At 48.2% G+C, this 25,569-nt stretch overlaps 1 protein-coding gene across 1 annotated transcript in view; it reads left to right on the top strand.

The window, feature by feature from the left end:
• The first annotated feature begins 1,001 nt into the window (after positions 1-1,001).
• Positions 1,002-25,569, top strand: part of CTBP2 (C-terminal binding protein 2) — a 132,814-nt gene continuing 108,246 nt past the window's right edge. The window contains exon 1 of the mRNA XM_030951585.1: positions 1,002-1,120. The gene's annotated coding sequence lies outside the window, so the exon portion shown is untranslated. The remainder of the gene's footprint in view (positions 1,121-25,569) is intronic.

The raw sequence follows: 25,569 nt of genomic DNA, 5'->3' as shown, positions 1-25,569 counted from the left end.
CCGCGATCACACCGCGCTCGCAGCGAGCCGGGGTCCGCGCAGCCCCTCGGCCTCGGGGATGCCAAGAGCAGCGCGGGCCGCGCATCCCCGCCGGCCTCCATCCGCCGGCCGCGCTGCGGGGCCGGGAAGCCGGGATGGGGCCGGGAAGCCGGGATGCGAGCGCGGCGCGGGGGCCGGGCCGGGCGTCCCCCGGGGCCGCTGGCGGTGCCCGCGCTGCTGCGGGGCCGGGCCGGGCGCGCTGAGCGCGGGTGGCCGAACAAAGGCGGCGGCGGCGGCGGCGGCCGCTCCTGCCCGCCCTCCCCGCCCCTCCAGCGGCCGCCGCCGAGCGCAACAGGCGCCGCGCCCCGCGGAGCCCCTTCCCCGCCCCCGGAGCCCCGCCGAGCCCCTGCCCTGCCCCGCACGCTCCCGGTGCCGGTCCCCACCCCGGCGCCGCCCGCCGCCCCCCGCCCCTTTCTCGCTGCGTCTGTTTGTACTTTAGCTGATCCACTAATCCCCCGAGAGAGCCTATTTGTAGTGAAGAGTATCTATAGGGGGCGAGGCTGGTCCATGTGGGTTTGTGTCATTGGTTTGCAAGGAGAGACCCCGCCTATTGCCAAAAAAAGAGAGAAAAAAGGAAAAAAAAAAAAAAAGCGAGGCAGTGAGAGCCTCTACCTCTCCTCGCTCTCCGCTCACCCAGCGTGGCGAGGGGGTGCGGCCGCTCCGCCCAACGCCGCCCGGGCACTTTCTGGCTTAAAAAAAAAAAAAAAAAAAAAAAAAAAAAAAAAGAAAAAAAAGAAAAAAACAAACAAACAAAAAAAGGGGAAAAAAAAGCAGGAAAAAAAAAGAGGAAGAAGGAAAGCGGGGGGGAAGAGCGGCCCTCCCCCCCAAGTTGCAATTAGCATCCTCTCCGCTGCTGCTGCGGGGCTCCGGTGCCCCCGTCCGCTCCCGGCGCGGCGGCGGGCGGAGCAGGAGAGCGGGGAAAGGGGGGTGGGGGGGAAGGATTAAGTTTTTTTTTTTTTTGTGCGGTGTGCGAGCGGGTGGCGTTTTTAAGGTGGATCTCCGGCAAGCAGAGCCCGGCGGTGGATGCGGGAAGGGATGCGGCGGTGAAGAGCGGCGCGGGGCTGGCGGCGGCCGGGAGCAGGTAAGGGAGCGGCGGCGGCGGCTGCGCTTCCCGGCGAGAAGGACAAGGGAAAAGCGAGGACATCTTTGCTTTAGTCAACCTCACCGGCGAGGGGGACAGAGCAGGCAAAAAAAAAAAAAAAAAGGAGGGGGAGGGTAGGTGGAAATGTGATGGTGGTGGGAGGCGGCCGCGCAAGTTGCGCGGGTGGGCGCGGAGCGGCGGGGTGAAGTGGGAAATCTTTTGTTGTGCCGGGCCCCGCATTGTTTACTTAGTGCCGAGAGCCGCCGACAACATCTGCCGGGGGATTAACGGGGCGGCGGCGGCAGGAAAGTTTGGGCAAGGGGGGAACCCCGCGGTGCGGCGCGGCCGATGCTCGGGGGGACGCGGAGCAGCCGCCGCCTTGCGCTGCCTTTATAATTTATATTTTTTTTGGGGGAATAGTGTATGTAGTTATTGGCTTTTTTTAATCTTAATTTTAGGTAGATTACGGGAGGGGAAAAATGGTGTAGCGTTTTTAATTTTTTTTTAATTTTAATTTTTTAAATTTTTTTTTATTGCTGCTGAATAACCGCGCTCGCCCCTCAGTCACTTAGCAACTCTGCACGCTTCTAACCCGCGGAGGTGCGCGGTGTCCGCGGGGCCGCGCCTCGCTCCTTCCCTCCCACCTTGTACCCCTCCGCCAGAAATCAGAATCATTTCCCCACTATTTATTTATTACCTATATTTCCCCCCCTCGATCTGGACATTTTAAGCCCTTCCCTGGTATCCCTAGAATAGAAAATCAGAGGGGGTGCGTGGATTTAGGCGCTGAGATTGTTCTTTTCGCACCCCTCCGCTCCACCATAAAAAAATAAATAACATTTTCCCCCCCCAAACTTGCAGGACTTGCTGAGGGGGAAAGAATAGGCTTTTGTCCTGCCGAGGGACGTGCCCCCAAGGTAAATCCTGGCTGGAGCTTAGCGCCTGGTACTTCTCCCGGTCCCAGGGCTCCGGCTGTGCTGGGGAGGAGGAAAGTAGGAGATGGAGATCTCAAAGTAGTAGAAGTAATTTCTTCTTTCAGCTGCACTTCTCCGCTGCCTTTGAATTGCCTGCAATGAATGTACGTAGCTCTAATTGAAGTGCTTTAATCATTCACACTTGATTAAGTGCACCGTGACCGGGGGAGAGGAATACACACGGCTCCCTAGAACGGGAGGGGTGGGATGACATTTTAATCCTGTGTTTTAAAAAACATTAGTGGAGCAGGAGGAAAAAGCGACCGGCGGTGACGGCTCGGTGTAACGGTCCCTTGTTCCCATACAGATGGTGGCTTTCCTTCGGGATGAAATCCCGGTTTTTGCAGATATTTGGGGACGGGGGAGGAAGAAGAGGCACGTACTTTTAGGTTTGTTTAAGCAGAGTGAGGGAAATAATGATAGACGAGATGCCTGGTGACAAAATGCTTTTGTTCCTGTTTCCATCAGTGCATAAGGGCGCCGACCTGCTTTAGCATTCTTTAAAGGTCTCTCTTTTACCAAGGAAAATTGAAGACGGTCTCGTTATAGGAGAGTGTGTTTGGAATACTATGAGGTATTTATGAATTCTGAGGTGATTGTTGGATCTCAGACATTTCAATTACGCATCCTCTAGTAAAAAAAAAAAAAAAAAAAATTTGTAGCGGTGTGTTCTGTAATCTGTTACTTCCATAGAGCTGATTTGTGCTCCAGCTCCGGAGCTGGCTCAGGGAATGGGTCCGTCCACGGGGCTCGAATCTTAAACAAGGATTTCTGTTCTTTGCCTGGCAAAACTTTCTGCTGCAGGGGCAGCCCCAAGTTCCCATGAAAGCGATTGTTTGGGAAACGTCAGCTATCGTCAGTATTTTTCTGGAAAATCTGGCGTTGTGAATGCAGGGTGGTATTTTTAGAAAGGAGCTTTTTATTTTTGGAGGCGTTTTGTGAAACCCACCTGTTAGCCATTAGGGGGGACAGAGGTTGGCTTTCATCCTTAGCAAACCCGGGCGCATCTGGGGGCTCAGGGCTGTTCCTCACTTGATCCAAGCTCTCTCCAGTCATGGGCAATCAGAATATCTTTCCTTTTCAAAGTTACAACCAAGTGTTTCTGAAGCTGAACAGAAAATAAGGTAGTTCAGTCAGAGTGGTGGCACTCTCCTGTGTTTAGGAACGTGGATTGCAGGAGCATTTGGCTTCTCCTTTCTCTCCTAGAATTTCAGACTGAGATGCTTCCCCGGTCCAGGGTTTTATTGTCAATTTTATAGTGAACAAATCACAGATGATATTTTCTTGCTGTCAGCTTTCCCTCTTTTTAAGGCAGCTTTCCAGCCCGTGTGGATCTGGGGGTTTGGCTGCCCCGTGGAGCTGCCACCCCAGAGCCCCTTTGCTGACAGCTCCCTCTCATCCCCCCACTCCTCCGAGGGCAAACTTGTGCCCTTTTTCCACTCCTGCTTTTCCTGGATGGAAAACACTCGCAGGAGTTTCCCCACAGCAAGAACTGTAGCACAAACTGTCATCTTTAACGCTGGCATTTCAGTACACAGATTTGTCACTGGGGTCTGGTGATAATATTCCTTGTATCAGAAAAAACATCATCCTCAAAGCATGAGGTCCCAGGCATGAGCTGGAAGTAACACACTGAAGCCTTTGGCCAGAAAAGTTGATTTATCCATCAGGCTGGCTGCAGTTCAAATAAAACTTCTTCAGTTCAGCTGACTCTGGCAAGAATGAAATATACTAATAAAAAAAAACCCTGAATCTGGGTTTGCCCAACCATTTGGAAAAGGTAGGTTAATTTTCCCTGGGTGTTTACTAGCTGTGGGAATTGACAGGGGCTTCATGTTTAAAGCAGAAGAAATGGAAAAGCTGCTGGGAACACAGCGCTGGCAATTTACGAGTGTTTTGTTAAGATCTGGTGGATGAAGCTGTCTCATAAACCTGATGGGTGTCACATTTATCCTCACATGCATCTAGTGAGGGTTCCTGTCTTTGCTTTGTATTTTGGTTGTAGTAAGTTAAAGAAGTAAAGAGTGGAGCTTCTGGTGAGCAATTCAGTTTGGGCTGATGATTTACACCCACCCTAGAAATTGGGTTTTTTTTCAGATCTCTCTGTCCAGCTGTAAGGATATTTAGATTATGGACTCTGGAAGGAGGAATGGTCAGGTCTCACAGCTGAATTAAACACCAGGTGGAGGGGGTGCAAGATGATTTTTGGGGTCCCCTCTTGCAGAGAGCACTGAAACTTTGGAGGGGAGGTTTTGGCAAGTCATTGCTAGTTTTGCTCTGGTTACTGGGATAACAGAATGGTTTTAGGCAGGAATTGGTGCTTTCTCCATTGCTGTTTGTGGTGCTGGGAGATGTAACTTCAAATGCAGTTTGTCACACCCAGTATGAAGATGTAATTCTAGAATGCAGTTTGTCATGGTCAGATATGCCTGGGCCACCTCCCATTCCTTACTCCATGTTCCCATAGTTGGGTTTTTTCCCTCCTTCTCCTTTGCCAAAGGAAGCAAGATAAGATTTAGGCGAAAGGATGAAAAATGTCCCGACCATCCTCTGCAGCAACAAGGTCTTGGGAACCAAATCTCCTCATTGCACCACCCACGTGTTTTCTGCTCTGCCCCATCGTGGTGAGGAGTCTGGGATTTTGGCATTTCACCAGGGAGTCGCCACATAACATTCTGTGTGAAGTCAGCAGGAGTTTTGGTGACAGAGCACAGAAGAATCAGTGTCACTTGTTCAGTTCTACAATGGTGCTTTATACGTGTGCTCTGCCCTTTCTTGCACCAGAGATTTTTTTAAGAACCAGCAACAAACATCTGAGGCTTTTTAATTTTTGTTTCTCCTCCCTGAGGTGATAATGCAGGTGGAACATTGGAGTTTGCTTTTTGTTGGACTTGATCTGGGTAGGGGGGAGCGTGGTGGTGCTGTGTGGGAAGGTCATGGGGGCCCTCCTGCCAAAGCTTGGGGGGTTTTTCCCTCTGTCATGTTTTCATAGAATCACAGAGTGGTTTGATTTGGAAGGGACCTTAAAGCTCATCCAATTCCACCCCCCTGCCATGGACAGAGACACTTTCCATGACACCAGATAGCTCAAAGCTCCACCCAGCTTTGCCTTAAACTCTTCCTGGGATGTGCTGTGATTTATTAGAGCCTGGTTATATCATTTGGAACTTCCATGGTATTATTAGAAAGAACTACAGCTGTAGTTGAGGGGAGAAACACGTGGTGGAGCAGAGTTTTGCACCTGCATGATGTGAAAGTCAGCATGTGTGGGATGGAGTTGCTTTGCCGGGTCTGAGGTCTGTAATTGTGTCCTGTGTCAGGAGGAGCGTGGTGAAGAGCAAGGGCGGTGTTTTGGGGTAAAACATCAAAGCTGTGCTGCTGCAGAGGATGCCCCAAAGGGCTGTGTGTGTGTGTGTCACTGCCTCTGTTCCCGCTGATGGTGTGATTCTGGGTGTTCCACATGTTTTATCCAGCGGGGAGATGAGTGTAGCTCCCAGCGTGTTGCTGTCAGACCCCTGCAGCAGCTCTGGCAGGGCTCAGCATGGTTGGAAACAGCTTTGATGGCCCCACCAACCCTTCCCTGAGGTCATTGGTGCTGCTGCTTGGTGGGGTTGCCGATTTTGGGGGTTTTTATGGGATTTTTTGGCCATCCTGAAATGCCAGCCAGGAGCAGAGCATGCTCTGGGGGATCCTGGATGCTCATCCCTGCTCTGTGGTTTTCCATGGGCAGGGCGGTCCCTGGAATCCCTTTCAGGGTCCCTGTGCTCCACAGCATGTGTGTCCATGCATGCCAGGGTTATTTTGGATAATTCAGCCTTGTTTTGCACATACATGGTTCTTCCAGGGTGGAGCAAGGTAGGCATCTTGATAGGCATCCATAAAGTCCCATCTGTTCTGAGACTTTATGTAAGACTCAAATAAAACCTGAGTTACTTGAATGCATCAGCGGTAGATTTTAATTATTAATGATTTACTCCTCTAGCCTTATCTGGCAGTGATTTCATGTGTCCTGTAAGGCAATAAAATCAGTGGTCCTGCTGAAAGTAACTGCCCTGGGCTCCTTTCCATCCCTTCTGATGGAAGTAGGTTTTATATCGTTTAAATAAACCTGCTTGTTGAATTTTGGGCTCTGCTTCACCCAGCAGCTGGAGCAGGGTGGGATGAGGAATTATCTTTGCCACCATGGTGGCCAAACCAAGAGTGACCAAATCCCACCATTTTTTGGGGCCAGGTGTAGAGTTCAGGTTCCTTGGCTGGGAGTTTTTTGAGGAGGTGCTGTAGGGACCTGGTGGAGCTGATTTCCACAGTTGTGCTGCAGTTGCTCCTGTGTACATTCACTTTTGCAGTGTTGACAGACACTCAGCCACTGTTTCTGTGCAACAACACACACCAATTATTACAGAAATAGACCCCTGAAGCAGGCTCAGAGGGAAAACGTGGGGATTACAGACACAATATTTACAAGGAGCCAAGTCTTTAATGAGACCAGGAATAATGCAGATGGATTCTCTGTTGCTAAATATAACAGATATGTAATGGATGCTGTCTATCTTCTTTTCTTTTTTTTTTTAAGTGATCCATTCACACCGAAAAAAGAGGAGCTTGTGTGCTAAAGAGGTTGGCACAAAATGGTGGGATATTCCAAAATTAGCCTGGCTTTTGGGTGTTACTGTAATGACTATTAATGTATGGCTCTGCAAGGTGTGAGTGACCCCGGCTGGGAGCATGGATGAGCCCCTCTGAAATGCTGATGGCCTTTGGGATAGTAACAGGTGCACAAGGAGTGCAGGATTGGCCCCAAAAGAGGCAGAGGGAAGAGATGGAGATGTGTAAATCCTGTGGTTTCCATGCAGCTGGCACAGTGCTGGAGCTGGTACATCATTGTTGGGGTAGGAAATCAGCAAAACCAGCAGTGAGTCCCCGTGCTGGCAGTGGGTGTCACACCCTGGGGTGTGGGGAATGTCCTTTGTCGGTGTTAGCTGGACAGAAAACCCTGCAAATAAATTCCCTTTTAAAAAACAGCTGAGGCCAAATATAAGAGATGCTGGTGGTACCTGTAGAGTTGTCATGCAGTGTCAGGTTTTTTGTCATTTTGATGTTGAAAAGCAGGTTTTCCACGAGAGGGGAGTTGGAAGGAGCCAGTAAATTAAGGAAAGTAATTAGGCTAAATAGTGGATGCTGCATTTAAAAGTTGAGAGCCTTAAGCTTTGCTCTGATTAGTTGTGGATGAAATTAATTTCAATTCAATATGTGGAAAAAAACCCTTTTTCATAGGTTTTCATGTTCTCATGGTTCTTAGAAGTTTCATGATCCTGCAGCACAGGCTCATGTCGATTTTATATTTGCCACTTGTTTGAGCTCTTCCCTTTTTTCATACAAAAATGATACAGTGCAACATCAAACCTGGAATTAAGGTGTCCCAAAGCTTAAAACTGGAATACCTGTGCCAAGTTTAGCTTCACCCTTTGAGCTCTCATTCTGGTTCAGCCACAGGCAGTGAGGTTGTGGCCATTGGTTTTTGTTGTGGTTGTTTCTGAAAAAACTCCATTGAATGATGTGTCAGGAGGGAGGATCTGGTCAGGTGTCTCTGCTTGTCTGTTCCACCTTCACCCATTCTCCTCCCAGCTGGGGCTCTGGGGTTTTTAAGGTGCTGGCTGCCAAACTGGGCTGCTCCAGCTCAGTCCATGTCTGCACATCCAGGTGCCTGAGAGGGGAATCAGTAGCAAAAAACAGAAATCAGAGCATGAGGGAAAGGGATGCAGTGAGAAACTGTGCCTGGTAGTGATGAGAGCAACAAACAGTTCTGTAAGATATTAGAAATAAAAACTGGGTAGAAAAATCATAAATATTGCACTTTTTGATGGGGAAAAGTAATGGTATGTTTAGTGCCTGTGAATGTTGTAGTAGAAGTGAACGCTGAGCAGTCACTGCTGCAGTCAGACCTTTGTGCTCCAGCCCTGGTGCCTCTCACTGAAGAGGTTTACAGAGCTAACTGAGCCAGTAATGTGTATTTTTTACTGAGTCTTGAACTACTGAAGAGTTCCTGTGAACTGTGGCAATGCTCACCTTGTGTTACTCTAGCAAAGCAGGAAATGGGCCAGGCTGGACACCAGAGATCTGTCAGCTCCATGTGCATCCTGGGCAAGCATTCTGAGGATTTATTTGGTGATGGAGGCAGGATGGTGATGCCCTGGATGGCGATGCACTCAGCTCCCACTGGCCTGGGTTTAGGGGCAGCACATCCTTGAGAACCAACTTTTCTTTTTTCACTTAAAGAGCTGGTGAATGGGGTTGATAAAAGTAACTGAGGAGGATTTGTTTCCTTAAAATTCAGCAAGAAATGCAGCTTGGTACAGCAGCACTCTTTGTGAGGATGTGCAGGACAACTGGCCGAGCCCCAGCAGAGTGCCAGCTCTCAAAATCCACTGGTAAAACCAGGAATAATTCCTAAACAACCCTTTCCAGAAGCCTCCCTGAACACTCATTTTTGTCCTCACGCTGCTTAATGTTTGAGCAAGCTGTGATAAGGCAGAGAGTCACTGCAGCTGGAGCTTGAAATGTCACCAGGGCTGGCAGAGTGGTAAATAACAAACAGGAGTGACTGCTGCTGGTGACAGCAATTTGTATTGCTTGGCTACAAGCAGGTAATATTTCTCAGATGGCCAACTGTAAATTCCTCTGTCTCAGAGCAAACAAGGCGGGCTGTAGCTCCAGGATGCTGTCTGCAGAAATCATGTCCTGGTGGGGCAGCGGGGAGGCACCAGCCAGCAGCGCTGAGATGATATCGTGGCCAAAGGTCCTGTGTGCTCCCTGTCTGTGCTGGCAGGTGGCTGCCAGGCTGGGCAGGAACGTGGCAGCCACCCTGTCCCTGCTGCCTGTGCAGGAGGGGCTGTGGGAGTGCCAAAGGAGCCAGGGAGGGACGCAGGGGAAGGGGCCAGGACCTCTGTCTGCCTGGCTTATCCAGGAGAATGTTGGAAGGTAAATTAATTAAGGGGATTAGTGTTGTCACTGGGAAAATAAATTGAGTAATAAAGAGTTCTTGGGTCTGGCGGGCAGAGTTTTAACAAGACCTGAAAGCTGGAAGGTGAAGCCAGGAGAAGAACAGAGCTAAGGTCTGTGGTTTCAGCACTGATGATGGTGGAAGAGGCTGCTGAAGGTGCTGGTGATTTCTCCACCTCTGGAAATGCCAAGTTCAGGCATGCTTGCTCATTGGAGTGAGTGAGGCTCAAGCAGGGATTGATTTAGGTAAGCTAGTGTGCAGGATGTCAGGCTGGAAAATCACAGGGGTCTCTTCTGACTCAGAATCCATGAAAGCCCATCTTTAAATGAGAGCATCTAGGGATTTGCAGATCCCAAGCATCAGCATGACAGATTTTCTTCCAGAGGGTGACTTGCAGAGAGGAGACCTCTGTCTGGAGGGGGAGAGTTCAGGGTGGGACCTTGAGCACTTAGGAAAGATTGTGGGTTCTTCATTTCCCACCATTTCCTTAAAAAATGCCTTGTGTCTGTCACAGGGATGAGTTACCTCTGTGCCAGCACCAGGTACCTGGCACGGGGTGAGAATTTCACAGGGACAATATTGGTCCATTTTGTGGCTAATGCCTGGGTCAGGTGAGAGTTAATTTAGGTTCAGGATTCCTTTTTCTGGTAGTCATTTGCTGTATCAAATTGTGCAGAATTTAGTCAAGCTCCTACCCAGCTCTTGGTGACCATGGTCCATCAGAAATAACTCTGTCCCTGGTGAGAAACCTATGAGCAGAAGAGTGAAAACTGATCCAAACAGATCAAATTCAGATTTAAGCATTAATTGTACATTGCTGGGCTAGTGGTAGGTACGAAAGCAATGTGTTTGTGTGCATGTTTATTTTTATTTTGAAGTGGAAATATCCAGCTGGATGTTTGCAGGTTGACTCTGCTTTTAGGTGAGTTTGCAGGTGGGTCTGCCCATCTCACCCATCATTCATGGATGGGGTCTGTGGGGTTTCTGGGCTCTGGTCTGTGTGGTGCTTGAGTGTGCAGGAGCAGCTATGGCAGGAACATTGTTTCATATCCCTTCTGTATGTGTGTATATCTATAGCCACCTGTGTATCTACCCCTGTATCTGTGCACAGAGGTCTACCATGTCTGTCTCAGTTTAAATATATATATATACAGAGGTCTATATCTGCTGGGTTTGCACTGGGTTTTTTAGGTCTAGAAGTCAAAAATGTTAAAAAACAGTGGCAAAGAAAACAAGGAGTGGAAAAATGACAGATGACAATATTGATTGGTTTATTTGGCTTCTTGAGGTGTCCCTGTGCTGTGTGATCTCTGGGAGAGGAGCTGGAGCAAAGCAGGAATTTGTTGGTGCAATTAAAAGCAGGACAGTGAGATGGGCTCACATGGCAACACAGCCTGGGCTAATGCTGTGAATTAAGGACATTTAGATGTTTGCCTTTGTATGATTTAGCTTAAACAAACAAACATTAATCTCATTACTCAAGCAAATGAAATAAACCTTTAAGGCACTTAAACCGTGCCAACGGTAGGTGTGTGTCAGAGCAGTGAGACCCATCTCTGCACAGGGCATCTCCTCCTGAGAGCAACTTACTCCTGGGTGTAAGTGCTCACAGCATGGGCTGCTGGAAGGGTCCCACAGCTGCTCCTGAGCTGGCACCACAGGGATGGATCATCAGTCCAGCTCCTGGCCCTGCAGACACCCCAGCAATCCCACCTTGTCCAAACGCAGCCCTGGGGCTGTGCCTGTTCCCTGGGGAGCCTTTTCAGTGCCCACCACCCTCTGGGGGAAGAACCCTCTCCTGATACCAACCCAAACCTCTCCCAGCACATCCTGCTGCACTTTGGGAATGGCACTGGCCTGGCTGGCAGAGCCAGGGGCGCAGAAGGTGAGAGGCTCTGCTGCCAAGCACCAGGTGCTGCTCCCCGTGCTGCTGTGAGTCAGGCACTGTGGTGCTTCTTCATCCTTCCATTGTAAGAGATGGGATTGCAAAGGTCCTTGTGGGGATGTAATGAACCCCCCTGATGCTGTCACACACAGCCATGTTTTCCTGCGTGCCACGTCCTTCCATCGCTCTCAGACTGAAATGGATGTGACAAACGTCAGCCTGGGGACGCTGGGGATTTTCTTTTCAAGTGTCCTGTGGACTGCACTTTCTTTAGAGGAGAATGTAAGAATTTTATTAACTTGGACGTGCCAAGCTAGCCCAGGAATTTTCTGTTGCCTTTCAATTGGATTTGTTTGGGCTTTGGTTAGGCAGGGAAATGACTGAACTACATGTCATGTTTATAAGATCAAGAGTACCTTGCTATTTTCACACAGATCTCTTAATAGAGATTAAACACAAAATAAAGCAGAATGCATCAACAGTGTTATTCCCATAAGCAATATTGTAACTTGTATGCAGTGTAATTATATTTTGTACACTTGCCAATTAAGCAGTTACGCTTTAGAGAAAAATTACTTTCAAGAGATGGAAGAAAAGTATTGCAGTAAATCAAATAAAATATACATGTGTTAGAGGGGTTTGTGCATGCAGCGGAAATGTTAAAATTTCCTGCTGTGTTCAGGTTGTGGTGTGCATAATGATGCTCCGTGTCCAGTAGCTTTTTTGGGACTTGAAAACAGCAGATAGAAGTAAAAAAAAAGGCATGAAAAATACATTTCTTCCTGGGCCAGATACACACCACCTAAAGCTGAGGTGTTCGGTGGGTCCTGACCTCCATCCTCTCTCCTCTGAGCCTCTGCCAGGCACCCCTGCCCCACAGCAGGAGTGTGCTGCCAGCTGGGCAGGCACCCCCAGGTCAGGGCTGTGCCCCCCAGGACCCCTCCCAGCCCAAACCATTCTGTGATTCTGTGTTCTGTGTCTAAAATGGGTGAGAGCCTGTGGCTCTTGCTCCCCATCAGCTCTGTGAGCCTCTGTTTGTGGAAGCTCTCCTGTGGTTTTTTCCTCTGAGCCACTAAATGAACATTTTCTGGGGCAGCCCCCCCACAGCTCATGGCCACGGCAGGGTCACTGCTGCTTCGCAGGCTCAGGGAATCCCAGAATGGTTTGGGAGGGAAGGGAACTTAAAGATCATCCCTGCCATGGCAGGGAAACCTCCCACTGTCCCAGGTGCTCCCAGTCCCAATGTCCAACCTGGCCTTGGGCACTGCCAGGGATCCAGGGGCAGCCACAGCTGCTCTGGGCACCTGTGCCAGGGCCTCCCACCCTGCCAGGGAGCAATTCCTCCCAAATATCCCATTTTAATGTCTCATCATCACCCCCATCTCCACCAGTGCAGTGGGGTTACCAGGATGCTCCCGGTTTCTGGCCGAGGTCGGAGCTCAGCAACCCCAAAACCCCCCAGCCCCAGAGCCTGAAGGCCTCTTGTGTTCTGCTTTGTCTCTTCCCAATCCCACCTAACCCTGCTGTGGGTTTCCATGATGCACCATGTCTTTCCCTGTTGGCTGGTGCAGGAGGAAATGGCACTTGGAACAACATTTCCCTAACAAATAGATGTTTTTCTGTGAATTCAGTAGCCATCCCTTGGAATCTCAGCCTCAGCACTTAATATTAAGATCTAGTTGTGCAGGTGTTGTCTTGTGTGAATGATGCACGTTCACGTGCCACCAGATAAGACCCAAAACCCTGAAATAACCTGCCTGAAAGTGTACCCAGAAACTCTGGTAATCCCCTGGGAATTACAGGAAGTCATAAGGAAGTTACCAAGGTACTGATACTTGCTGAGCAGGCACAGAATCAGTCCAATAGCTGTTTAATTATTTTTCCTAATGTAAACTTTGTGCAAGGGAGTGTTAGGCAGTTAAAGCTGCTGATAGAAATGATACAAGATTTTTTCATTGCACTAAGAGGTCTTTATTTGAGGGTTTCAGAACATTGTGCAGAGCATCAGGTTAAATGAGCTGGCCAAGACTATGGTCAGCTTGGATGGGGCTTGGAGCAACCTGGTCTAGTGGAAGGTGTCCCTGATCCTGGAAAGGGGCTGGAAGATGATCTTTAGACCTCTCCCAACCCAAACCATTCTGTAATTCTGTGCTGTGTGTCTAAAATGGATGAGAGCCCTGTGGCTCTTGCTCCCCATCAGCTCTGGGAGCCTGTGTTCATGTAAGATCTCTTGTGTTGTTTTCCTCTGAATCACTAAATGAACATTTTCATCTGGGAGTCACAGCTTTTCTATAAAAATCACTTTCCATCATACAGAATTAGGAATATATCACTTGAAATGCATCAAACAAATATATCGAAGTAAAAAAACAACCCTCAGAAAACTCGGGTGAGGTCTGCTGGGAGGGAGGTGCTGCAGGGCCTTCCAGAGCTGTGGCTGGTGGCCTGGTGACCATCCCTCCCTCACTGAAACCCATGGGATGGGTGAGGCTCTGGGATCTGGGCTGCTCCTGCCTCCCTGCACCAGCACACACAAACAGCCTGGGCTTGGGAGGGTTTCCTCAGGTTGTAAAGTGTGCTGTGTGGGCAATCATCTGTCAGCAGTTCAGTGGTGGTCCTCCTTGAAGGATACATCAGTGTTTGCACTATTAATCCCCTTTTACCTGAAGGGTTGAACCAGCCAGAGTGTTGTCTCCTGTGATGTGCATCTTTCCCCAAATTAGCTAATTTAAAAAGACAAACCACTTTCCAAGTGGCTCTGCTGCCCCTTCCTGGACTCTCTAAGCAGTCCCATAGGTCAGATGAGGGAATCCAGGTGTTTGTTTTTGAGCTGTGGCTGCCTTGGTGAGGCACAGGGCTGGCCAGGGGTGCTGCTGGAGCTGTGTGAGAGGGCTCTGCTCTGCACCCCTGGCTCCCACACCTGCAGCCTCTGGAATGAGCTGGGTGTCCCCTGAGGTGCCCATGTCCTGACTGGGAATGGCTCAGCCTGACTGCCCTGGCTTCTGGTTTCTGTGTTTCAAACCTGCACGTTTTCAAAGGCTTACCGAAGGTGTTTGCATGGGAAAACTTGTCATGGGGGTTTTGTTTAAAGATAGCAAAATAAAATGGTGAAATAAAAGAAAATAATGTAGAGTAGGGTTACCAGCTGCCCTCCAGCTCTGCTTTCCTGGACCCTGCCTGGCAGCATCACATCCCCATATGGGCTGTGGCAGCTTCTGCCTTCCCCAGCTGCGCTCTGGGGAGGATGAGGATGTGCTTGGGCAGGCTGCCACTCACCTGCTGGGATTCTATTCCCACTGCCATGGTGGGTCCCTTATCCCCTCCCCTCTGACCCTGTCCCTTGGCTGTGCTGGATACACAAGGATGGCATCAGGGCTGTTGTTGCTCCCCTGCAGCCCTGTGCCTTTGCATCCTCAGGAGGCTGGCAGCCAAGGCAAGTTTATTTCTGGGGCTTTATTTTTAAGCCTGATGCTGCTGGCCCTGCTCTTGGTGCTGGCCATCACTCCACGATGTGATGGTGATGCAGTGGGGCCGTGGCTGTGGGTGGGATTGTTCCCCTGGGGCATCATCCCTGACCTCCATCCCAGTGGGAATGACCACCAGGCTCTGTCACTGCCCACAGCGAGCAGGAGGGGTGGGCAAGTGCTGAGGTTTTGGAAGAGCTGAGGTTTTGGAAGTGCTGAGGGCCAGTCACAGGGCAAACTGCAAATTTCATGGAAGGTTAAATAAATGTTCACCCCACGTTGTCCTGTGTGTTTACGTTTTGTGAAGGTTTCTTGCCTTTCTACTGACTTTGTCACAGATTAATTCCTGGATTTATTTGTAGTTACATTGCTTCCAGCAAGTTTAGGGGAATTGTCCTGCTTCTAAAATAATCTATTTTTTTTTATATCATGCACTTCATTGCCTTGAAAACTGTACTATGAGTCATACTAATAAAAAGTGAGGCTAAATTGGATTTGGCATCACTTTTTTTTACCAACCTAGCAGAAAAAGGCCAACCTTCTGCTCAAGATGCAGGACTTTGGTCAAGTTGAAGAGTTTCCTTGTTGTACCTTGGGTTTATCAATGGCTCATAACCTTTCCTCCTCTCTCCCACCATCCCAAGCCTCTCTGATAGTTTTAATTTGAGAAGAAATAAGCCAAGGTGTGCTCTGAGTATGAGGAGATGATAATCACAACAGAATAATTACGTTTGGGCACTTGATTTGATTTGTTAGCTGGAAGATTAGTCGGAAGGCAGAGAAGAAAATGATTGCATTGTTGACTGCAGGAAGTTATTTATGAGTTTTTACTTATGTTTAAAGGAATTCCCCCTGTGATTTAAGTAGCAGCGCGATTTATGGCCTCTCACATTGGCTAGCTGAATAAATAAATAGAATAAAGACAGGAAGAATAAAATGAAATGGTACCAGGTTTGGTGGGTGTAAAGTTTCTGTTGTGGAATGCAGGAAGCCATGGCTTTCAAAAACCCAGCTGGACAAATCAACAAAAATAATGCCCATGTTGCACCAGAAGAATGAAATCCCAGCATGTTTTGCATTAATTATGTTGTGGCAGGAGAAATGCTTGTGTGTTCACACACTCTGTATGGAGTTTGTGTTATGGTTCTGTAATTCCTTCCATAACTATCTTAAGGTATTATTCCTTCCCTGGCTGCTTCCCCCATTCCTGCTTCCACAGATCAAGCAAACAGCATGGTCCAGGAGGGAGGAATGGTGTCTGTGCTGGACACCTAACACTGAGAGCTGCTGGTGTTATTCATTGATGATCTTAGGGGTCTCTCCCGACCTCATTATTCTGTGATTCTGTGGGTGTGCTGGCTTGGGAAGCCCTCAAGGAGTGAAGGGGCTGCTTGGAAATTGGGACAGGTTTGGACAGGACCGGCTCCTGCAGAGGAGACTTTGCAGTTGTCATTGGAAAGCTCCTGCTGGGAATTCACAGAAGGCAGTCTGAGAGGGGTCAGTGTGGATCTCCTGCTGCTGTCACAGCAGACGTGGGGTTGGTCTGGCCCCTCCATGGGCTGCTCTCCCGAGATGTGTCCGTGTTGCTCTCATGGCAGAGCAGAGCCTTCCCAAGGAGGCTTTTAGCACCCAGCGTGGTTATCACTTGACTGTTAAATCTTGTCACTCCATCCTTGGTGTTTTTAAGTCGTGTCCTGGGTCAGCAGGGTGCAGCAAAGTGGAAATAAAGGCCAACCTCCTGCTCTGGCTCAGGAGAAGGCTGGTGACGAGTGCGCTGATTCTGTCAGAGGAAATCAGGGATGCTCCTGCGGGGATGGGAGGCCAGGCTCAGCTCCTGCCACGCTGCTGGGCTGATGCTGATCTACACCAGCTGCTGGCAGGCTCCAAAACTGTGCTCCAGAGTAGTTCAGATGTGGATCAGCCTGGCTGTGCTTTTGGGAAGCCCACCGGGCAGATCTCCTGCCTTTTCCAGGTGGCACTGGAAAAGTGGCACATGTCCTGCGTTGGCAGAGCTTGGGGAAAATGCCAGACAGAAATGGCAGGCAGAAAGCAGCTTGCTGGCATCTCCCAAGGCTGCCATTCATGAGTGTTAAACCTTCTGGGGCTGAAGGTGCTCTCCTCAGGGAAATGGTCTTGCCTGCAAATGCTGCATGTGCAGGGTTTGGTGGTTGGTTCCTCCACTCATTCCTTGGAAAAGGAAGGGAGTCCTGCCTGAAGACCAGACCATTTGTTTTTATGGACAAAACCTGTAGGAAGACCTTATGGAGGTTTGGAAAGTAGCGTGAACTGGCTGAACTTGATTTAAGCATTGAGAAAGATTAACTCTTGTGCTCCCCAGCAATCCAAAGGGATTGGTGGGACTGGACTCCACAAACCAAGGGGGATGGACACAACCAGTGCTGAGCTGATCCCGTTTACACCTCAGCTGTTTGGTTGTTCTTGTGTTTGTGTGTTACCATGACTAAAAGCAGCTGGGTACGCTGAGAAGCAGAGACAGAACACAAATTCCTTGCTATGCCTACCCTGCAGATGAGTGTTGGTCAAGGACCACTTGCCAAGTGCAAGGAATGGGAATAACAGTGCCTCAGCTAGCCAAAAGATCCCTTGGTTTTTGTGGGAGCAGGACAAGTGGTTTGGATGGGATAGAGAGGGTGCTGAGTGCCCTCACCTGAGAAGTGATGCTGTGTCCTTCAAGGGGCTCAGTGAAGAAATGAGCTTCCCCATGTGGTGTGAGCTTGTCCAGGTGTGGTGGGCGTCAGGCAGGATCTCCTCTGGTGGCCCAGCTCTCCTGGGTTCTGCAGGAGATGTGGTTTAGAGGAGTGATGGAGGAGCTCTCAGGGGCAGCTTCTCATCATTGAGAAACCCATGAAAATGGATGTGCTTTCCTACAGTGTTCAGCTTTCCCTGGCTGTATTTAAGGGATGTTTCTGACACTGATCATCAGTGCTGTGTCAGCAGAAGGTATTGACAGAGCCATGAACCAGAGAGCAGCTGCTCACCGAGGGACTGGGTATTGATATTTATGGTATGAGTTCCACAGCTCGTCTTTGGGAATCCCCAGAAATCTTGGTCACCCTTTGCAGTGGTTGGTGGAGGGAAGGAAGGGCACTGGTGGAAAATGACTTTGTTCCCCCTCACAAGCTGAACCCACTAGTGTGTTTTTGTTCCATGGTGGATGGGGTAGGTACTGGAGGATTTTTAAGCACTGGGTATAAGCTTGAACACAGCCAGATTTGGTGGTGATGGTGATTTATGTCGCAGTGGCTGTGCTGTAATTGTCTGTGTTATGCGCCAGAAAGTTGAGAGAGCATTAGAATAAAATCTTTCAATAACGTGCAACAAATTCTCATCATTAAGGAGTAGCTATTGTGTATGTTGTGTTGAGTAATTATAGAGTACAAGGAAGATTTGATACAGGAATTGTAGCTTAATCTCCTGCTCTCCATTACATTTTCCCTTTGGAGGTAGCAAGAAATGGGAGGTATATTTTATTTTCCAGTTTGAGTGTGCTTGGTCAGGATGGCCTTGCTTTTAATGTTGCTTCACAGGGGAGAATTTACAGTGGGGATTTCCATTAATGCTAATGAGAGTTATGCCTGTGCACTTCACTGACCTGATGACAGAGGGGGAGAAATAATCATTAAATTCTTTGTCTTTTAAAAAAAATAAAATGACCCTAAAATGTCCAGTATGTCAGTGGGGAGCAACTGGGAATGGGAGCTTCCATCATTGCTGCACTTGATCATTCACTGGTAGAAAAGGGAAAGGAAAAACAATCCAGAAATGCATTCTAGGTGGGGTAAATAGTGAATAATCTAAGGACAGAGATTGTGATTATGAAACAAAACATACAGGTTGCTCCTTAAAGTTGGAAATGAGTTGCAGTGGTTTTCTTTATGTGCATGATTAACACACTCTCCCATTTAAAGCCATTAGGGGTAGTGCTGCACTTGATTTAAAGTAAGTGCAGTTAATATTTTTGGTTATAAATTTCAGGCATGCTGGTAAGAAATCATCAAAAAAGTACAATTCTTCGTGTAGAGGGAGCACAAATCCATATTATTGCCCCTAGAGAAGAGGAGGTTCTTCTCCTGCAGCTGGATTTTGCTGGTTGGGAAGGGCTGGTTGTGTGCTGGGGAATTAGAGCGAGCACAGAGTTAATGGGAGCTGTTGTGACACATCTTTTGTAGGGGAGTCTATCGAAAGGGAGTGAGGAAAGGGCTATACCTAATCAGTATAAATGTCAGTAGCATATTTTAATAAATTCTTGATTTTGCTTGGACTGTTTGCAATTGCATATTTAAAAGGAATCTGCCATCCCCTTTCGAAGGTATGTGACATTTAAAAGATCTGTAAAGAAGATTGGTTTGACAGCTTCAAATTACATTTGAAAGAGTTTTTTCCTTTCAAAACAGAAAATGAATACTTCCTATTCTAAATGTCACTGCCGAGACATAAACATGTTTAATCAAATTATATGTTTAATTTATGTAAAACGTAATTTTTTATTCATGCAAGAGACTCACTTGTTACATTTATACCATCTCCGAAGCCTCGGAAAGTTGGTGAACTGATGAATCTCTTGAATAAATCACCACTCAGCAGTTCTTCAGATCCTTCCAAAATAGCCTTTGGCTTCTTGTTGGCTCTGCCACATCCCGCTGGGGTTGCCATTCTGCCCCGATTAGCAGAGCTGAGGGGTTGGCTGGGTTTTGGCAGGGTGAAGGGAGCAGCTCCCACAGAGGAGCTGGTGTGGTTGGAGTGGTGCTGGTGATGGGCTTGTGTCCTCTGGCATGGTTGTCGTGGTGAACCAGAGTGATGAAGCTGCTGGGCCAAAGGGTGAATGGTGTTCACAGGGGTTTTTGGATGAGGGGAGACGAGGGTCTGATTCTATGTTTTAGAAGGCTTGATTTATTATTTTATGATATATATTATATTAAAACTATACTAAAAGAATAGAAGAAAGGATTTCATCAGAAGGCTAGCTAAGAATAGAATAGCAAAGAATGATAACAAAGGTTTGTGGCTGTGCTCTCTGTTCGAGCCAGCTGGGCTGTGATTGGTCATTAATTACAAACATCCAACATGGGCTAATCAGAGATCCACCTGTTGCATTCCACAGCAGCAGATAATCATTGTTTACATTTTGTTCCTGATGCCTCTCAGCTTCTCAAGAGGAAAAATCCTAAAGAAAGGATTTTTCATAAAAGATGTCTGCGACACCAAAGCTTCTCCCAGGGGAAAGGAGAGGCTGTGGGATGTGGTGCTCTGCACTCCAGCTTTCACAGCATCTCTGTCAAGGGCAGATCTCAAAGCAGGAGATGAGGAGCTCTGGGTGCTGGCAGGAGCAGGGTGAGGAGCAGGATGCTGCCCAGGCTGTGCAGGAGTTCTCTGGAGCTGCTCCCTGCTGTCACTGTCATATTTTCTGAAAAATCCCCTTGCCCAGGATTTTGCTCCTGGGAAGCTGAGAAGCCTCAGAGAAAAAGGAAAACATTAATTATCTGATTTGCTTCTCCTGTGTTTTGCTGCTTTGGAATGTATTTGGAGATTTTTTACCCATAGGTGATTGTTTCATTGGATTCATGTGAATTGTTTTCACTCTTTGGCCAGTCAGGGCCAAGCTGTGTCAGGGCTCTGGAAAGAGTCAGGAGTTTTCATTATTATCTTTTTAGCCTTCTGTAGGAGGGGTGTGTCCCCTCCTATGGGCATGTCCCCAGAGTGTCACCCCCTCCCAATGCCCATTTTTGGGATGGTAGTTGTGTGTCCTCCTACTTACTTCTGTAAGTATCCTTTCTGTATTCTTTAGTTCAGTTTAGTTTAATATCCTTTTATATAATACAGTATCATAAAATAATAAATTAGCCTTCTGAGAACGTGGAGTCAGATTCATCGTTCCTTCCATCATCTGGGAACCCTGCAAATTCAAAAGCCTGCTCATCTCTGCCCCTGCCAGCAGAGTCCCCTGGGCTGGCAGCACATCCTGGTGCTTCCAGGGCTGTTTCTCAAGGAGGGACCTTGAGCAGCAATCCTGGGCAGGTACCCAAAACAAAGGGGACTGCTGTCCCAGCCTGTTGTCACCAGCTGGTGTCACCCAGCTCAGGATGGATGGGCATCCAGTGCCTTGGGCTTTCCTGCTGGGAGAGGATGCAGTTTGAAGAGGAATCAGTGTCAACAAACAAAACCAGAGAATTCAGGGATTTTGCTTTGTTCCTGTTTTCATGTCTGCAGGCTGCATGGGTTTGCTGGGCGAGTGCAGATGCTGAGCTCATGCCTGGCACAGGAAAGGATGGGACTGTGTGGTTGTACCTGCCCTGGTGTGATAGAGCAGGGCTTGGCAGTCCTTTGAGGATGCCCTGTTGAGTTGGTGCTGTGTCTCGGTGACCAGGCAGCCCCTGGGTGAGCTGCAGGCTGCTGTGCAGGCTCTGAAAGCCAAGAGGGAGCTCAGAGTGTAGTCTTGTTTCTGGAAACCTCCTCTGGTGGGGGTCAGAGCAGGTCCTGCAGCTCCTCTGCCGAGTCCTGAGCTGGCAGTGGAGTGGAGCACTTTGCTGGGACCTTGGAGCACTGTCTTGGTTCATACAGCTCCAGTGGTACCATCCTTTTCCATTTTTGACCTCATCAGGAGCTGCAGATAGTAATTCTGGTTTAACTGTTCACTGATCAGGGAGAAGTCACAGCCCTGGGAGTTATTGCAGCTCTCAGGCTGTGCACCACTGCCAGGCAGGTGCTGCTGGAGGGCAGACCTAGACTAACATTAAAGGTTGGGGTACATCTTAAAGCAGAGTCTGATGGTCTGTTTGGTACATTCCTGTGTACTCTGAAAGGTGCACAGGGCAGAATGAGTACACTCAGCATGGATGCTGGAGGGGAAAGCTCAGAAGCCTGATGGTCCTCAGGTAAATCCATCCTCCAGCAGGAAAAATTGCTGGGCATCATTCACCTGAGATACCTCATGTTCTCAACACCTAAAACTTCTGTGTCCTCCTTGTGCTCCAGCAGTGTATTTGTATGTCATTATTCATGTAGGACATGGCCAAGCCAGGGGACCTTAAATGAGAGTGGTAAATGAGTCCTGGAGGCTGCTCCATTTAAATGTTGTGGCTGTCACAGCTCTGCCCACCAGGCCTCCCTTGAAAAGGGACACTTTTCTTGGGTAAACACAAATATGGGAAAGAGTTTGCATCTTTCAGCTCTCTCTTTCTTTTTTTTTTTTAACAGCAAGAGGGGTTGAGCGAACGAAGTGATATTGACAAAGCTATAATTTCACTAATTAGCCAGCTGTCATCTGTATGGAGAAATGACAGGGAATATTTCTTTCCTGGTCTGTAGTTTACTTAGAAGGGAAAATGTATCTCTCTGACGATACAGGGGAACTTTCAGTTTGCTGAAAGCATTACCAAAAACATGTCAGACAGGGGGAGGCATTTGACACCTCATCCCTGCAAGCATCCAAGGCCAGGGTGGATGGGGCAGGGAGCAGCTTGGTCTGGTTGAAGATGTCCCTGCTCACTGCAGGATGGGCTGGACTAAACAGCATTTAAAGATCCCTTCCAACCCAAACTCTCCTGTGATTTTATGTGCATTTTTAGAGATTCCAGAAGCAGCTCCTGAGTGCACCCCCAGCACTGGCCTGATACCAGAATGGTGCAGGAGATGAGAGAGGGGTTTTGCTTTGCACCTGCTGATGTAAAATTTCCTGATCCTGATTTTCTCCTTCCCTGGGGTTCTGAAAGCATCTCACTCCAGGGTGAGGGACACCAGGCTGGGGTCAGAGTGTGGTCTGAAGGGTTTGTCCTCTGTTTCTGTCCTTACACCAGTCTGGAACTGAAACCGAGGCTGGCCAGATGGATTCAGAGCGTATTTTGTATTTATATTTTGTTTCATTAAAAAGATAAAAAGAAAAGCCTTGAAAATAGCAATGTTTATAGTTCAGACACAGTAGATTGGTGTGAAGATTTTGGACAACAAAGAGTAGCAAACAGTAGAGATTTTCAGTGTATCCCTCCTTTATGTTGTAGGGGAAGTGCACAGTCTATAGTTTTTTTATTACCCATTTCACCATGAAATATGTTGCAACATTAAGTTGTATATTTCCATTGAAATATATGGCAGGAATAAAATTCCAGATAAAAGGTAACTATTTGACATTCTGTATAGTTGTTGTCATGCTGTTAAAATAACACATTGACTACTAACTTGATATGAGGCAGAGATGAAGAGGAAGCTGTGTCAGCAGGAATTTCTGAGGAGCTCTGTGGCACCAGCAGTGCTGCCTTCCCTCGCTGTCCCCTTCCCTTGGAACTGCAAAAGCAGAGCTTGCCCTCAGATATTAACATCCTGAGAACTTCAGTCAAATGATCCACCCTGCCTCTTTCAAAAGAAAATATACTTGCAGTACATTTCAGCAAAGCACAATGTTTAAAATTTGTTTTTGCCCTACATGGGCTCTGCTGTAGAGAGTTTCAATCTAAAATTAGAAGAAAGTGGAGGCAAAGTGCAGTTAGCTGAGTTAATAAGATTTCAGGAGATTGCAGTGCCTCACTGGTCAAAGCCCTAATGCTGTAGAGGGGTAGGATTATCCCAACTGAGTCAGCTAAATTAAAATTATTTTAATTTAATTTTTCATTTAATTTTGATGTTGCAGTATATATTTTATCCGTCTGATGTAATTGCTGTCTTTAAAGCTTTTGATGACCCTGTGGTCATCATAATGGTCTTTTGTGCCTTGTTCAGGGCATGTCTTGCAGTTGCTGTACTCAGGCGTCACCCTCTCCCAGTGCCCATTTCTGGGATGGCAGGAGGTGTGTCACCTCCTATGGCCATGTCCCCAGTGTCACCCCTTTCTACTGCCCAATTCTGGGATTTTAGGAGCTGTGTGTCCTATGGGCATGTCCCCAGAGTGTCACCCGCTCCCAGTGCCCATTTCTGGGATTTTAGGGGCTGTGTCACCTCCTATGGGCATGTCCCCGTAGTGTCACCTCCTCCCAGTGTCCAATTTTGGTATTTTAGGAGCTGTGTGTCCTATGGGCATGTCCCCAGAGTGTCACCCCCTCCCAATCCCATTTCTGGGATTTTAGGAGCTGTGTGTCCTATGGCCATGTTGTCAGAGTGTCACCCCCTCCCAGTGCCCATTTCTGGGATTTTGGGAGCTGTGTCACCTCCTATGGGCATGTCCCCAGAGTGTCACCCCCTCCCAGTGCCCATTTCTGGGATTTTGGGAGCTGTGTCACCTCCTATGGGCATGTCCCCAGAGTGTCACCCCCTCCCAGTGCCCATTTCTGGGATTTTGGGAGCTGTGTGTCCTATGGCCATGTCCCCAGAGTGTCACCCCCTCCCAGTGCCCATTTCTGGGATTTTAGGAGCTGTGTGTCCTATGGGCATGTCCCCAGAGTGTCACCCCCTCCCAGTGCCCATTTCTGGGATTTTAGGAGCTGTGTGTCCTATGGGCATGTCCCCAGAGTGTCACCCCCTCCCAGTCCCATTTCTGGGATTTTAGGAGCTGTGTGTCCTATGGCCATGTCCCCAGAGTGTCACCCCCTCCCAGTGCCCATTTCTGGGATTTTAGGAGCTGTGTGTCCTATGGGCATGTCCCCAGAGTGTCACCCCCTCCCAGTGCCCATTTCTGGGATTTTGGGAGCTGTGTCACCTCCTATGGGCATGTCCCCAGAGTGTCACCCCTTTCTACTGCCCATTTCTGGGATTTTAGGAGCTGTGTGTCCTATGGGCATGTCCCCAGAGTGTCACCCGCTCCCAGTCCCATTTCTGGGATTTTAGGAGCTGTGTGTCCTATGGCCATGTCCCCAGAGTGTCGCCTCCTCCCAGTGCCCATTTCTGGGATTTTAGGAGCTGTGTGTGTCCTATGGGCATGTCCCCAGAGTGTCACCCCCTCCCAGTGCCCATTTCTGGGATTTTAGGCTCAAGCCCAGCACTGTGGGGTTCCTGCCTGAACATCAAGGTGCTGCACAGCATTTTAACGCCTGGGTTTTGCTGTTTCTCTGTGCTTTGAAGTTGCTGGGCTGCACTGGAGCTCCTGTTGGTGTGGCAAGGTGTGGTCCCAGAGCAAGGAGAAATTTCCCAGCTTTGCTCCTGGGGAAGTCATTGGCAGGGTTAAACCCACCCTGCTGCAGAGAACCTGCTGAGGGCTGGTATTAAAAACTCCTGGAGATAACATTTGTGGCAATCTAGCAGCAAAATGGCATAGCTTGGTAGTAAATTAGATTTTTAGTCAAATAGAAAAAAAAAACGTTCGTTTTCCATTGTAATGACAAACTTGGTTTTTTTGCACAATGTGTTATTTCTCCCCTTTTCATACACACGTTTCCCGTACTATTTATAGAGTTACATGTGTGCAACTTGAAACCAGTCAGTTTGAAATGTTCTAATCTCAGATTTTCCATAAACATTGCTGCCTGTACTGAGACCCCTGTGCACCGAGTTTATGAAAACAATCCCCTCTAGGCAGAGATTTTTCTAATTCCCTGAATATAAGGGGAGAAATTTATAATGAAGTGTTGGTAGGACCTTTGGTATAATGTTGTGAATATTCCTGTCTACAGACATGGGAAGGATTTGCTCTCAAGCCTTTTGCTGCATAAAGGATAATTTCACATTCATATTATTGTTTTTGTAACTAAATTTCATGGAAAACGTGCTTTTAAATATGTGAAGAGTTCTGCTCTGACAACATATACTTAAAATGCCTCATTCAATGTGAAGAATTACTGCAAAATAATTGATTCTGCTCAAATGTCTTCTCTTAAGCAGGTTTAATGTTCGGTATAAGAGGCCTTGTGGAGTGTTATTTCAGAAGCACACACAATAATATTATTTGGCTTTCTCCCCATATGTTAATACTTAAAGTCTGGCCTGACAGACATTAATGTTATTAAAGGGCTTTGCAGAGGAGGCCACTGCATCATTTCTGCTGCTGCTGTAATCATGACAAGTGTGGGATGTGCAGGTCGGGAGCACCAGGGGCTCTCACAGAATCACAGGAGGGTTTAGGCTGGAAGGGACCTTAAAGGTGATTTATTTACACCTCCCTGCCACGAGCACAGACACCTTCCAGTGGGTCAGGTTGCTCAGAGCCCTGTCCAGCCTGACCTTGGATGTTTCCAGGAAGAAGCAGC

Source organism: Camarhynchus parvulus, chromosome 6 (assembly GCF_901933205.1).
Source record: "Camarhynchus parvulus chromosome 6, STF_HiC, whole genome shotgun sequence".
Lineage (NCBI taxonomy): Eukaryota > Metazoa > Chordata > Aves > Passeriformes > Thraupidae > Camarhynchus > Camarhynchus parvulus.
The sequence above is the reverse complement of the archived record's forward strand: the minus strand, read 5'-3'. Positions and strand labels throughout refer to the sequence as shown.